Source organism: Myxocyprinus asiaticus, chromosome 8 (assembly GCF_019703515.2).
Source record: "Myxocyprinus asiaticus isolate MX2 ecotype Aquarium Trade chromosome 8, UBuf_Myxa_2, whole genome shotgun sequence".
NCBI classification, from domain to species: Eukaryota; Metazoa; Chordata; class Actinopteri; order Cypriniformes; family Catostomidae; genus Myxocyprinus; species Myxocyprinus asiaticus.
The window spans coordinates 54,189,495-54,205,117 of record NC_059351.1 but is presented as its reverse complement, the minus strand read 5'-3'; the positions used below and the strand labels follow the sequence as shown (position 1 = coordinate 54,205,117).

Genomic DNA, 15,623 nt, shown 5'->3' with positions numbered 1-15,623 from the left:
CTCTGGCTGGATCACTCAAGGACATTCACAGAGTTGTCCCGGAGCCACTCCTTTGTTATCTTGGCTGTGTGCTTAGGGTCGTTGTCCTGTTGGAAGATGAACCTTCACCCCAGTCTGAGGTCCAGAGCGCTCTGGAGCAGGTTTTCATCAAGGATGTCTCTGTACATTGCTGCATTCATATTTCCCTCGATCCTGACTAGTTTCCCAGTTCCTGCCACTGAAAAACATTCCCACAGCATGATGCTGCCACCACCATGCTTCACTGTAGGGATGGTATTGGCCAGGTGATGAGCGGTGTCTGGTTTCCTCCAGACATGACACTTGCCATTCAGGCCAAACAGTTCAATCTTTGTTTCATCAGACCAGAGAATTTTGTTTCTCCTGGTCTGAGAGTCCTTCAGGTGCCTTTTGGCAAAGTCCAGGCGGGCTGTCATATGCCTTTTACTGAGGAGTGGCTTCCATCTGGCCACTCTAACATACAGGCCTGATTGGTGGAGTGCTGCAGAGATGGTTGTTCTTCTGGAAGGTTCTCCTCTCTCCACAGAGAAACGCTGGAGCTCTGTCAGAGTGACCATTGGGTTCTTGGTCACCTCCCTGACTAAGGCCCTTCTCCCCCGATCGCTCAGTTTGGCCGGGCGGCCAGATCTAGGAAGAGTCCTGGTGGTTCCAAACTTCTTCCATTTACGGATGATGGAGGCCACTGTGCTTATTGGGACCTTCAATGCTGCAGAAATTTTTCTGTACGCTTCCCCAGATCTGTGCCTCGATACAATCCTGTCTCGGAGGTCTACGGACAATTCCTTGGACTTCATGGCTTGGTTTGTGCTCTGACATGCACTGTTAACTGTGGGACCTTATATAGACAGGTGTGTGCCTTTCCAAATCATGTCCAATCAACTGAATTTACCACAGGTGGACTCCAATCAAGTTGTAGAAACATCTCAAGGATGATCAGTGGAAACAGGATGCACCTGAGCTCAATTTTGAGTGTCATGGCAAAGGCTGTGAATACTTATGTACATGTGATTTTTTTTTTTTTCATTTTTTTTTTTAATACATTTGCAAAGATTTCAAACAAACTTCTTTCACGTTGTCATTATGGGTTATTGTTTTGTAGAATTTTGAGGAAAATAATGAATTTAATCAATTTCGGAATAAGGCTGTAACATAACAAAATGTGGAAAAAGTGAAGCGCTGTGAATACTTTCCGGATGCACTGTATACATACATACATATATCACAATTTCTAATTACATCATCAACCCCCCCCCCCCCCGGCTGAGGGAACGGTGAATATTCTTGCTTTATTGATTTTGCATTGAAAATTAAATTAACTTAAAAAACGAAAAACTTAAACCAAAGACATTTCTAAATTCAAACTGCACTTCAAATGAAATGAAAAAGCAATTAAAATAACGAAGTGGTCAAAAAAAACATAGATAACCACCTTTCCATTACTGTCCGGCAAGTGTCTATGACAATGGCAGAATATTACTAAAACATATTAAGATCTAAAAACAATTCAAAATGTAAACATGATTATAATGATGATAATAATAACTGAAATATAAATCATGGTTCGAGGTGAACGTGTTTTTATATTATTTTATGATTTAATCATAGATGTATAGGCTGCAGAGTTGCGTTCACAATGAACCGCTCTGTGGAAATAAAGTGAACTGAACTCAAAGCACCTCCTGAGCTGAGATGGTGAGGTCATTTGCAGCATTCTCATAGACAATACTATTCTTGCAAACATTTTTCAGAAGACTGAAACAAAGAGTGAGAACCCTTTACATACGTGTTCCACGAAACTGTACACCTCCAAACAAACAGCGTGTCAGACATGCGTATAGAGAGTTTTCTGTCATCTGTTCTTAAAATATAATAAAGTGTGTTTCTTCAAGCACGTGTCTGTGTGTCTGACAGCATTTCTTGTGTCATTCTGTATCCGAGACTTCTTACATTTACCCACCATGCACATTATATTCGCTACCTGCAATTAAACGTCTTCTGTCAGTGCGCGTGTAATTTGATATGCTGGTAAAGAACATCTGGCTTTCAATGCATTATTTAGGTTCATTTATCATGGGTTGCAAACTCTTCATCAGGCAACTATTCTTTATTTAAGGCTATTTTATTCTTTAGGCTATTGTATTGATATTGGATGTTCCATTCATAATGTTTCCACCGGTATAAAATTTCACACTGGTGTTGTCCCTTGTACTGAGTAGCGAGTTCGAATCCAGGACATACTGAGTGACTCCAGCCAGATCTCCTAAGCAACCAAATTGGCCTGGTTGCTAGGGAGGGTAAAGTCACATGGGGTAACCTCCTCGTGGTCGCTATAATGTGGTTCTCGCTCTCGGCAGGGCGCGTGGCGAGTTGTGTGTGGATGCCACTGAGAATACCGTGAAGCCTCCACATGCGCTAGGTCTCCGCGGTAACGCGCTCAACAAGCTACGTGATAAGATGCGCGGATTGACAGTCTCAGATGTGGAGGCAACTGAGATTTCTCCTCCGCCACCCGGATTGAGGTGAGTCACTACGCCACCACGAGGACCTAGAGCACATTGGGAACTGGGCATTCCAAATTGGGGAGAAAATAAAAATAAAATAAAGTAAAAAAATAAAATATTTAAGAAAGCAGTCTTCTCAGTACCTTTGCATAGTCATATTGGTGCAAAATCGGTGCACAATCCACATAGAAAGGTCTGTTTTTATTCCAGCTCAAATTAACTATATTGGCCACTATATCGGTAATCGGTGAATTTTCCCCTTCTAAGATCGGTAACGGTTTCAAAAATCCCATATTGGTCGGGCACTAATGTCCTCTTTGTACAGTCTTTTGAGTTAACAATAATGAGATAACAGGCATTTGAATATACATTGATCAGCCAAAACATTAAAACCACCTGCCTAATATCGTGTAGGTCCCCCTCGTGCTGCCAAAACAGCTCTGACCCGTGGCATGGACTCCACAAGACCTCTGAAGGTGTCCTGTGGTATCTGGCACCAAGACGTTAGCAGCAGATCCTTTAAGTCCTGTAAGTTGTGAGGTGGAACTGCCGTGGATCGAACTTGTTGGTCCAGCACATCCACGGATGCTCAATAGGATTGAGATCTGGGAAATCTGGAGGCCAAGTCAACAACTCTTTGTTATGTTCCTTAAACCATTCCTGAACAATGTGTGAAATATGGCAGGGTGCATTATCCTGCTGAAAGAGGCCACTGCCATCAGGGAATACCAATGCTCACATGCCCATTGTCGGCACTTTCGGCAGTGGACAGGTGGTCATCATGGGCATTCTGACAGGTCTGCGGCTACGCAGCCCCATATGCAGCAAGCTATGATGCACTGTGTGTTCTGACACCTTTCTGTCATGGCCAACATTAAGTTTATAAGCAATTTGTGCTACAGTAGCACTTCTGTGGGATCGGACCAGATGGACTAGCCTTCACTCCCCACATGCATCAGTTAGCCTTGGGCATCCTTGACCCTGTCGCCGGTTCAACGGATGTCCTTCCTTGGACCACTTTTGGTAGGTACTAACCACTGCATACCGGGAACACCCCACAATACCAGCTGTTTTGGAGATGCTCTGACCCAGTTGCTCAGATCCTTATGCTTGCCCATTTTTCCTGCTTCCAACACATTAAATTCAAGAACTGACTGTTCACTTGCTGCCTAATATATCCCATGCCTTGACAGGTGCCACTGTAACAGTTTAATACATGTTATTCACTTCATCTCTCATTGGTTTTAATGTTGTGGCTGATCAGTGTATATGCCATATGGTACAACAACATAAGCTACCTGTACGTGTTGAAGTTGTTCTGTAATGGGAGGTTTTTCTATTAATATAAATGAGGTGAGGAATACAGAAAATTGGTCAGATATATTGAATATTACTTGATTTATTCCACCACTGCTAATAATATTTTAATAACTTAAAAATATTGTCTTTCCCTTTGCATTATGGTGTTTTATCATTGTTTTGGCAGTAGTCAGTGTTTTGACAAGGGACATTTGAGAGAGATCTGGTTCTTCCAGGTCTGTGTTTAGTACACTAAATTTAAGCATTTTAGAATGCCCTTTAGGCTGGCCATACATGGTGTGAGTTCTGACACTAGGGAGGTTGTAAGCCCCTGCACACATTCAGAGTCAGTTTACCTGATAATCATACAGACGCAATGGTAAATGACACGACTTTACGACCTGGTGAATTTCTGATACAGTCACATGAATTTTCCCTCTATTCTAGTTATGACATCATCTAAAATATAAGCGATTACCAGAAAACAACAGCAACATTAAATTCTACCAGTGTACCAAAAATCAACATTATCTACCTAGCTACCCAGTTAACACAGTTGCATTTTTAGGACTGTTGCAGACCGGACTATATTCGTCGCAACACATACCAAATTACTTTGAGTCGACATAACTTTGTGATTCGGCGTTATTGTTGTACGTTGTTGGAACTTGGATAAGTAAGTTCCAATGACCAAAATATATTTTAGTACCAGCAACTATGCCAGTATGTTTGTCATTGCATTCTACTTGTATAGTCATAGGTTTTAAATACCACCTTACCTGCACATAACCAGGGTTGACCTTAGATTCTGATTTATCATTTAATTTCACATTTTATTCTTTATTCTCCTGTTTTCAAAATATAAATTACTAGACTAAATTAGTAAATTAATTTATATAAACACAGAAATATATATTTAACCACAAAACACATTGTTACAGTATTTATTTACAAAATACAATAGAATATAAAGAAAAGAAGGAATGTTAAAAGTAACACGGTATAGTTTATATGGTAATTTGTTATTTTGCATTCTAAGAATGAATCATTTTTGTCTCATTTTAGGAAATGTGTATGGTCAAAATACTTTGTCCCAAAACAGAATCATAATTTCTGAAATTCCATTGCTAATAGAAGAAACGAAAAGAAAATAAGCTACTAACGTTGTTATACTGGGTTGTGACTTCAACATTGTGTATGATGAGTGGTTAGATAGGTCTCCTACTAAATATAGTGTACATCATTATAACCAAGAATACGTGGACTTACTGTTTAATATTTAGAGTTTGTCAAAGCTGCTTCCCTCCTTCCTTCCTGATGAAAAACTGCCGTGAGTGTTTTTACTTTCTGTTTTACCGATGCACTCAGCATTCCAGTCCTGTTTTGGTTTGACAAAAGCCACCAAATCCATATGCTTAAGTGGTATCAAGACGCTGGTACTCAGTTTGATTCTTAGTTTATAATTAGGCTCGTTTGAGATTGCAGGTTCAGCGCAGAACTGATCACCAACAAGTCCGGTAAAATATGTCCGACTTGCTGTGATGTCATGACGATACGTATGTTAAAAAAAAAAAAAAAAAATGTATCACGAGATCGAGGCGGCTGCAGTTATAGCCACTAGGCGGTGCTACTGCTTTTTCCGAGCTGCGCTCTACTTCACTTTTAACATAACTCAGCGCTTCTCCTCGGGGGAATCCCATATCCCACAATGCAATTCGATTGTGACGTGACAGCAGATTGCGCATCATAAATCCCACCCCCACACAACTCTAATGTATGAAGTTAGGTCAGTTAAACAGTTTAGAAAAGTTATATTGAGATTTAACAGCATAATACTTCTAGCCACCTTAAACTGTTTATCACAGTTATAGCCTATTTGTTCATTGTTATGTTAACATTTTCGTTTGAGTAAATCTTGATTAATCCTTTCTAACAATTCATTCTAAGAGATTTATACATAAGCTTCTGAAATCAATCTCTGAAAACACTATTTTCTCAGGTGAAAAAAACACTAAAGAATTCCACAAATTGACATCTGCCTTCCACATGCTTCAAGTGATAAAGTGTTAAGGGAAGGCGCTATTCTGCGCATGTGCGGTGACCTGCAATTTGTTTTTTTGTTGTTGTTTTTTTTTTTTGGAAAGGGGTGTCATGGTTACACCTTCAGAAACGCTCCGTGTGCGTCGCTGTACTGGGCAACATAAAGCATTTACATGTTTCCACTGACCATGGTATAAATATTGTGGGGAGGGGGTGTACCAGGGGCGAGGCCAGACATCTCCAAATGAGATATAATTATTTGGTTGTTTTTAACCATTATTAATTTTATTATTAGAGATTTACCCTAATAGGTCATTTTGATGCAACTGTAATGGGGTTGTCTCTGCATTGTGTTGAATAAAGCTCTCGATTGACAACATCTCATGCCTTTGGTGGATTTGATTCTGTTTAAACACATTGAAAAGCAGTGGTCTGTCCCAATAATCATGCTCACACATGTTCCGCCACAACCACTCTCTCGACTGGCGCAAATCTTAATCTTTATGTATGAATAATATAGGACAGGTATACAATAATTACACATATTATTTAAAATATAAAGTCTGTACCTGTTTAAACACATTGAAAAGTGGTGGTCAGTCCCAATAATCATGCTCACCCATGTTGTATAATGAGGATGAACATTAAATCAAACTTTACTACACCTTATACATGGTAGCTTGAAAACAGAGCATAAAATACACTTTCATACATGACAAAACAAAATACATGTGGATGTTTACCCCCAAAAAATAAGATAAAATTAATTACAATATTTTTGCAGGGAGCACTCCAATGGGTGGAGAGTGCAGCTTAAAAATAATTAAAGGGTCATGCACAAAATTAAGTAAAACAAGTGGAAGCACATTTCTGACCCTCTTACACAATGAAAAATGAAATGGCCATAGAAATAAATACAATAAATTAAAATAAGTGATACTGCAATAAACATTATTTTTAGACAAATTTCAGTCCTCCTGCTTTTCACAGGTGTTGATTGGGTTTCCCGAAGCACTAAAAAGAACGTTAGTAGCACTTAAGTAGTACTTAACCGCTATGGTGCATTTCCCAAAAGCATCGTTATCTAAATAAAAGCGTTTGTAAATTAACAAGAGCTTTGAACCACTCTTAAGTCCATTAAGTGCAACTTAAATGTATCTTTCTCGCATCTTTCACAGTTTATCAGAGACAAAGGGACATTGAATAAATTATATTAATATATTTTGATCATTGGAAAGCCATAGTGCACTGTTTTAGGGGATAAAAAGTGTGAAAAAAATCGCCTTGAAATCAACTGGCAGTCTCCACAGTCTGCGCATGCAACATGATAGGTCTTAATTAGGTCTAAAGATAAATCTAAATTTATATAATACATAATACAGTATAACGTTTTATTGGCCTTATTTGACAATCATAACTATGATAGCAATAGAAAGATTATCTTATTAAACAGATATATTTAGACATATGTGAGTAACGTGACCCTGCAGTTTAAAACTTAAATAAATAGGCCTAAGTAAATAAGTCGTCATTTTTATTTGTATAGCGCCTTTCACAACACGCATTGTTTCAAAGTAGCTTTACAGAAGATCATGCATTAACAGAAAATTAAACCGTAATATCTATAAAGTCTTAGAGTCATCATTGTGTAGTTTGATTAAATATGATTGTGAATTGTGTTTAAAAATAAGTCATTAAATAATAATTGCATTTTGAACCCCAGTGAGCATGACGAAGGCGACTGTGGTAAGGAACACAAAACTCCATAAGATGTTGATTAATGGAGAAAAATAACCTTGGGAGAAACCAGACTCACTGTGGGGGCCAGTCCCCCCTCTGACTAAACAACATGAATATAATGACAATATTACTTATTTATGTGCAGTGAAAGTCATGGTTTAAAATGATTAAACTAAGTAAGTGTTAAGGGTCAGTGTTTAAACAAAGATTTTCTAAGAACTGTAAGATTAATGACTAATGTCTTGGAAGTTCATCCTGGATTAACTTCAGAAATTCACATGGCTGATGAAGGCTTTTTTTTGTTTGTTTTTTTTGGTAATTTATTGATAGTCTATGTATTCCATTTTAAGAGTGTAGTCCATTATTTCACCAAGGTGATGCAGGCCGAGATCAGTGATGGGCTTCGCAGTTCAACTGGCCAGTAATTTCGGTGAGGTCTATCCTAAGTCCAAGGTTCAGACAATGGTATATTAAATAGCCCATGTCTTACAGTTGAAGCTGGTATCAGTTCATCCTCTGAAGTCCATCGTAATAGACTGAAGTGATGTCTGGCTGGCACCGGCTGCATTTAGTCAGAAACATAGCAGTGGAGTACAACATGAAGCATGAATGGAGCTGGATCCAGCCGGTTCTGGTGACCTCAGGATAGGAGTCCCGAGGTTGAAACATGGAAACAAATAGAATAATTTTTTTTTGTTTTTTGTTTTTTGGCAGAGTTATAGATCATGATAAATGTTTCTGTTTCCAGCAGACCTAATTAAAACAGCCTAATTGTGTGGTGAAGAATAAATTAGGTGTATGCCTGGCCAAATAGAGGAGTTTTAGTCTAGACTTAAACTCAGTGAGTGTGTCTGCATCCCGAACAGTGTTAGGGAAACTATTCCTTAGTTTAGGTGCCAAATAGGAAAAAGATCTACCTCCTTTTGTGGACTTTATAATTTTTTTTTTTTATTTTTTTATTTATTCATATATACATCACAAAGAAGAACTCAACACATATACAATGAATCAACATTTCACATTTAAACCCCACTAATATCCTTCCCCATTCACCAACCCCACCCCAACCCCCAACAAACACCCCTGTGGTCCCACATAATAACACAAACACACAACCAAAAAAAAAAAAAAAAAGAAATTATAATAAACATACATAATTAAACTAAACTACACTCTCCACATCCCCTCCAAGAGAGTCCCCCAAAAAAACTAAATAATTGCCCCATTTTTTAACAAATAAGTCCCAAAACCCCAGCCTTCTACTTATCACTTCCTCGAAAGCAGCCACCCTCCCCATTTCCACACACCACTCCGAAAAAGAGGGCGCTCCATCCGATTTCCATCCCCTTAAAATTAATTGCCTGCCGATTATGAGACTGGTCTGAACCAGTTTATGACAGACACATCACCCAAATTACAGAGTCTGGGACAAAGTAAAATTTGAGTGCTCAAAACATCACACATAAAATCTTGAATCTTAGCACACCCCCAAAAAACATGGATTGCGTCTCCATCTTCTGATTTGCATCCCAGTAGGTGGGTGTGTCTTTAAGACCAAGCCTATATATTCTAGAGGGGGTCGAATAGAATCTATGTAAAATCTTAAATTGCATAAGGGGAACCCTTGCGTCTCTAGATGCAGACTTGATGTTTTTTTAGAATCCTAGCCCATGTTTCCTCCTCCAGTACCAAGTATAAATCTTACTCCCATAATCTCTTGATAGAAGTTAAAGCTCTGTTCTCAGTTCTAATGGTTCCACAAAATGTCTAATATCCTCATCAGTAGACGAAGAGGTGGAACTATAAAGATCAAGATAGAATTCTTTAAAAGCATTACTGATATCAGTGGCTGAGGTAAATATTTCACCACCAGCAGATTTCACTGAGGGAATGGTAGAAAAAGAATCTCTCTGCTTTATAGACCTAGCCAAAAGCTTCCCTGCTTTATCCCCCGACTCAAAGTATGACTGCCTTGCCCTGACTAGCCAAAACTCCACCTTCCGCAGCAAAATCAGACAACATTCGGCGCTTCAGCTCTGCCTCGCACCTTTAATATTCCCTTCCAACTCCACGAGTTCTCGTGCTCTGGATTTTTCTATGAATGAGGCATACTGTATGATCCGACCCCTAAGAACCGCCTTAAGTGCCTCCCAAGCCATGTCCACAGAGGATACTGAGGACCAGTTTGTCTCCACATAAACATTGAATTCAGCCTTTAACATTTGTTGGAAATCAGGATTTTGCAAAAGGGATACATTAAAGCGCCAACTATATGATTTCTTTTTCTCTGTATGTTGCAACACCTCTAAACTCACCAGGGCGTGATCTGAGACTAAGATGTTTCCAATTGAACAATCAACGACAGAAGAAATGAGGGACTTAGATATAAAAGAAAATCTATTCTAGAATAAATCTTATGGACTGTTGAAAATAAATGTATAGTCCCTACCAGATGGGTTCAGAAGTCTCCAAATATCTGTAAGACTCAGATTTTTACACATCCTGTGAAGCGTCAATGTTGCTCTAGGGGGCTTGCACACTTTTGCTTCACTATGATCAAGGACTGAGTCCATCAAAAGATTAAAGTCTCCTCCCAATATTATATCATGAGGGGTGCCAGCGGCTTGCAACATCCCTTCAAGATCTATAAAAAAGCCCTGATCATCAGCGTTAGGTGCGTAAATATTAGCCAAAATCAACCTTTGCCCCTGAATTTCTGCTAAAACAATAATAACTTTTCCTAATTTATCTTTATTCTGTTTGAGACATTTGAATTGTAGATGCTTACTTATTAATGTAATGATTCCCCTGCTCTTACTTGAGCAAGCACTAAAGAAAACATGTCCACCCCATATCTTCCCAAATTTTTCAGCTTCCTGTGGAGATGCATTTCTTATTATAATTTTTTTTTCTTTTTCTCCCCAATTTGGAATTCCCAATGCACTCTAAGTCCTCATGGTGGTGTAGTGACTCGCCTCAATCCAGGTGGCTGAGGACGAATCTCAGTTGCCTCCGCGTCTGAGACTGTCAACCCACGCATCTTATCACGTGGCTTGTTGAGTGTGTTACTGTGGAGACATAGTGCGTGTGGAGGCTTCACGCCATCCACTGCGGTATCCACGCGCAACTCACCATGCGCCCCACCGAGAGCGAACCACATTATAGCAACCACGAGGAGGTTACCCCATGTGACTCTACCCTCCCTAACATCCGGGCCAATTTGGTTGCTTAGGAGACCTGGCTGGAGTCACTCAGCACGCCCTGGGATTCAAACTCGTGAACTCCAGGGGTGGTAGACAGCGTCTTTACTCACTGAGCTATCCAGGCCCCAAAGATGTGTTTCTTGAAGAAACACAATATCATATTTCTTACGTTTAGGAAAAGAAATAATCTTCCTTCTTTTTTTGGGGTGCCCCAACCCATTTACATTCGGGACTCTGTGAGCTCGCTCGATTTCCAACTTATGGCCTGTTATGTCAAGCAGACTCGGGAAGAGCTCGACTAGGAATTTCACCATATCTCTGCCATCCTCATGCTCAGGAATTCCAATAATTCGGATGTTGTTTCACCGGCTACGATTCTCCAAATCCTCCAGTTTTTCCAAAACACGTTGCAAATCCATCTTGGTCGCTAGCAGATTAGCAGCCAATTCCCTCTCTGAAAACTCCAGATAGTCAATCTGTCTCTCAACGTCAATCTTGTAACCAACTCTGATAATCTGTAATCTGTAACTCTGATAAGTGCAGTCTCAGTACTGTGATGGGGCCTAAATCCTGACTGAAATTGTTCATATATACACTATTTCTCTGTAGAAATGAACATAGTTGGGAGGAAACTACCTTTTCTAGTGTTTTCGGCATAAACAGGAGATTTGAAGTCAGTCTATAATTAGCTAGTTCACCAGGACCAAGTTGTGGCTTCTTAATAAGCGGTTTGATAACTGCCATTTTAAACTTTCGTGGAACACGTCCTAAGGAGCGAGGAGTTAATAATATTAAGAAGAGGTTCTGAGATTACAGGGAATAACTCTTTTAAGAGCTTAGATGGTATTGGATCTAACATACACTACCGGTCAAAAGTTTTGAAACACTTGACTGAAATGTTTCTCATGATCTTAAAAATCTTTTGATCTGAAGGCGTATGCTTAAATGTTTGAAATTAGTTTTGTAGACAAAAATATAATTGTGCCACCATATTAATTTATTTCATTATAAAACTATAATTGAATTACAAAAAAAAAGTTTTTGAAATGGATGACTTGGACCAAATAATAAAGAAAAGCAGCCAATAAGCGCCCAACATAGATGAGAACTCCTTCAATACTGTTTAAAAAGCATCCCAGGGTGATACCTCAAGAAGTTGACTGAGAAAATGTCAAGAGTACATGTCTGCAAATTCTAGACAAAGGGTGACTACTCTGAAGATGCTAAAATATAACACAGTTTTGATTTATTTTGCATTTTGTTTAGTCAACATAATTCCCATAGTTCCATTTATGTTATTCCATAGTTTTGATGACTTTACTATTATTCTAAAATGTGAAAAAAAATTATAATAAAGAATGAGTAAGTGTTTCAAAACTTTTGACCGGTAGTGTATATGTTGTGGCTTTTGATGTTTCGATAAGTTTTGATAGCTCTTCATGACCTATGACAGCAAAGGATTGAAGTTGCATGTGAGGAAAATTATGAGACAGTTTTCTGTGGTACTGTCACAGATGTACCCAATTTTATTTCTGATTATTTCAATTTTATCAGTAAAGAAATTCATGAAGTCATTACTATTGTGCTGCGACGGAATATCTGGTTTAGCTGAGGCTTTATTCCTAACCAATTTTGCCACAGTACTGAATAAACACGTAGGAATGTTGTGGTTATTTTTTATGAATTTGCTAAAATATGCTGACCTGGCAGGTTTTAGTTCCTGTCTGTAGCTACAGACACTATCCTTCCATGCACCGTGAAATACCTCTAATTTTGTATTCTTCCACTTGCGCTCCATTTTCCGAGCTGCTCTCTTGAGAGCATGAGTGTGATCATTGTACCATGGTGCAGGGCTTTTTTCTCTAATTTGTTTTTTAATCGAAGTTGGGTGACACTATCAAGAGTGCTAGAGAAGACTTTATTTATATTTTCTGTTATTTCATCAAGTTCTTCTCGACTTTGGGGCTTACTGAGTGTATGAGATAGATCTGGAAGATTATTAGTGAAGCTATCTTTAGTGGTCAAAAGAAAAGTTCTACATGAACGATAGCGTGGTGTAGATTGAGTAACATTAGCTGATCGCAGCATATAAGAGACGAGGTAATGATCTGAGATATCATCACTCTGTGGTAGAATTTCTATTATATCAACATCAACTCCATATGACAGAATTAAATCTAGCATATGATTATGGCGATGAGTTGGTCCTGTCACATTTTGTCTGACTCCAAGTGAGTTGAGAATATCGATAAATGCTAATCCCAATGTGTCATTTTCATTATCTATGTGAAGTCACCAACAATTAAAGCTCTATCTACAGTAAATACTAGATCTGATTTTTGCTATTTGCAAATTCACTAAGTAAATCAGAATAAGGCCCGGGTGGCCTATATACTGTAGCAAGGGCAAAAGATGATAGAGATTTTTTTATTTATATCTGATGGTGTCACATTAAGCATTATTAGTTCAAAAGACTTAAACTTATATCCTGTCCTCTGAGTAACACTAAAAAATTCACTGTAAATTGTAGCAACACCTCCTCCTCGACCCTTCAGACGAGGCTCATGTTTATAACAATAACCTGGGGGAGTAGATTCATTTAAACTAATATATTCATCCGGTTTAAGCCAGCATTCAGTCAAACAGAGTGCATCCAAACTATGATCTGTAATAATTTCATTTACAATTAGTGCTTTGTTAGAAAGATAATGTTTAGTATCCCTACCTTTATATGATGTTTATCTTCAAAAAAATTATGTATTTATTTTCAAGTTAGACCTTAATAAAAAATGTTCTAAATGATTTAGTGAGGGGTTTGTGTTTGGTAACTTGGGAAACAGACACAGTCTCTAATATGATATCTAGGTGATACAGTCTCTATGTGTTGTAGTTTATGTGACCTGTGTGACGTCTCAAGGCAGCTAGCAGACGTTCAGTTTAACCAGTTTGTCTGCTTTCCTGACCTGGGCCCCAGTTAGTCAAATACTATCACTATTAAGACTATAAGCCAAGTTACTAGAGAGGAGAGCGGTATCTTCCCTGGAGGGATGGAGTCCATCTCTCTTTAGCAGGTCAGGTCTACCCCAAAAACTCTTCCAATTGTCTATAAATCCTATGCTATTCTCCGGATACCACTCAGACATCCAACCATTCAGTGACACTAATCTACTATAAACCTCATCACCAAGATGAGCAGGGAGGGGGCCAGTGCATAGTACAGTGTCTGACATCGTTTTTGCTGGGGGAAACTGTACATCACTTTGTTTCATACAGATTACATTGCAGGAGAATATTTGTTTTAAATTTGAATTGTTTTATTTAAAAGTAGACATTTTAAGCTTTCTTTAGACATATGTTTCATGTTTGTCTGATAAGTATTCGCTGAGTTTCAGTTCATTTTTGTGATGTGTTTCAGAAAGATGCTCGTGGAGACAGAGACGTCTGAGAGTGCACCCTGTTTATTTTCTTTATTTTACAAAAGCACAAGGTTTTGTTGTTATTGTGAGTGAATACAAATAAAAGTAGACCCTTTATAGTCTCTAATTATGTCTTACACTTATCTGTATGCCCAAAAATGACGGAATATTTTAAGTTGTTTCAACTGTTATGAGGAAAAATCCAGCAGGACGCGCCAGTGCGTCTGTCGACCTCTGAGGGTTAACCTTCTCCGTCAGCCTGACTAATTCCTTACATTTATCATATGTAAATCTCTCACTGCTGATGGAAGAAGCAATAGTAAACATGTGACATGTAATGCAGGAAGAAATAACATGAGCGGATGCCACGACTTACCGCAATTGTTTGTTGTTGTTGTTGGTTGTTCCCGAGCAGTGAGGGTTTGAGATTGATGTGAATCCCTCACGCAATTGTTTGTTGTTGTGGTTGTTCTTGATACACGGTGCTTTGAGATCGATGCAATAATCCATGTAACACAGAGGAGAAAAACGGTTGCACGCTGTAAAATGCTCGCAGTTTAATCGCAATAAATATAGAAAGTGGATGCACATGGAAAAATGCACACAGCTGAATCTCGATAAGAGAATAATGCGGGGAAAACCCTGATGCGTGCTGAGAAATGGCAGATAATAAAGACTGAAATCTGAAAACAGATAGATAAGTGATGCTAAAAAGCTAGCAGGTTACAAGCACAGACTGGAGCTAGGCACCAGCAGCAAACAGGAACAGGAAGTGACATCAGCCAATAAATAGATAAAATACTTTTATCAAAGGAGGTTAGAGTGAGTGTGCAATGAGAGATTCCCTTCATTCTGTTTTGAAAGGTCTATGAGTAGTTCAGTACTGATGTCCAGCAGTTTAATCCTGTTCTTTGTGCATCTGTTCAGTTTCCAGCCAATGAAACAACACTGGCTATGTGAGATCCCCTTATTATGACGTGATGCTCATCAGGTACATTCACGTTACATGCACTCCTTGCGTCACTTTTATTAATCTCTATACGCTGAGCAAACATCTGAAACCCTGTCTTACCAAAGCTGTAATAATTTATTTAACTGAATTCTGTGATAGTTAATAAATTTCGGTGCCTCGACAAGGTTACGAACAACTTCCATGTTTGTTAGTATTTCCACATTATTTTCATTTTGAGAAGACAAACACCTGGACATACTGGCCAAAATGATCAGCACCTTTGGACCGGACAGCTCCCGTAACAAAACACTTAAGTTCAACTTTATAACGAGTGATCTACATGCTGGTTTGGGAAACGGGCATTACTCCATCATAAAATAACAAGTGACGTAAATTAAGATGATCGCAAAGGCTTAAGTTGCAACATTATCAGGAAACCAAGCGTTGGCTATTT

General features: G+C 38.7%; 1 protein-coding gene across 2 annotated transcripts in view; it reads right to left on the bottom strand.

Annotated features, from left to right (window-relative positions):
- LOC127444638 (NACHT, LRR and PYD domains-containing protein 3-like) overlaps window positions 1-5,375 on the bottom strand; it is a 53,582-nt gene extending 48,207 nt beyond the window's left edge. The window contains exon 1 of one of the 2 annotated variants that reach the window (XM_051704130.1): window positions 5,088-5,375. The gene's annotated coding sequence lies outside the window, so the exon portion shown is untranslated. The remainder of the gene's footprint in view (window positions 1-5,087) is intronic. The other variant, XM_051704129.1, reaches the window with a different exon arrangement.
- Window positions 5,376-15,623: the final 10,248 nt, after the last annotated feature.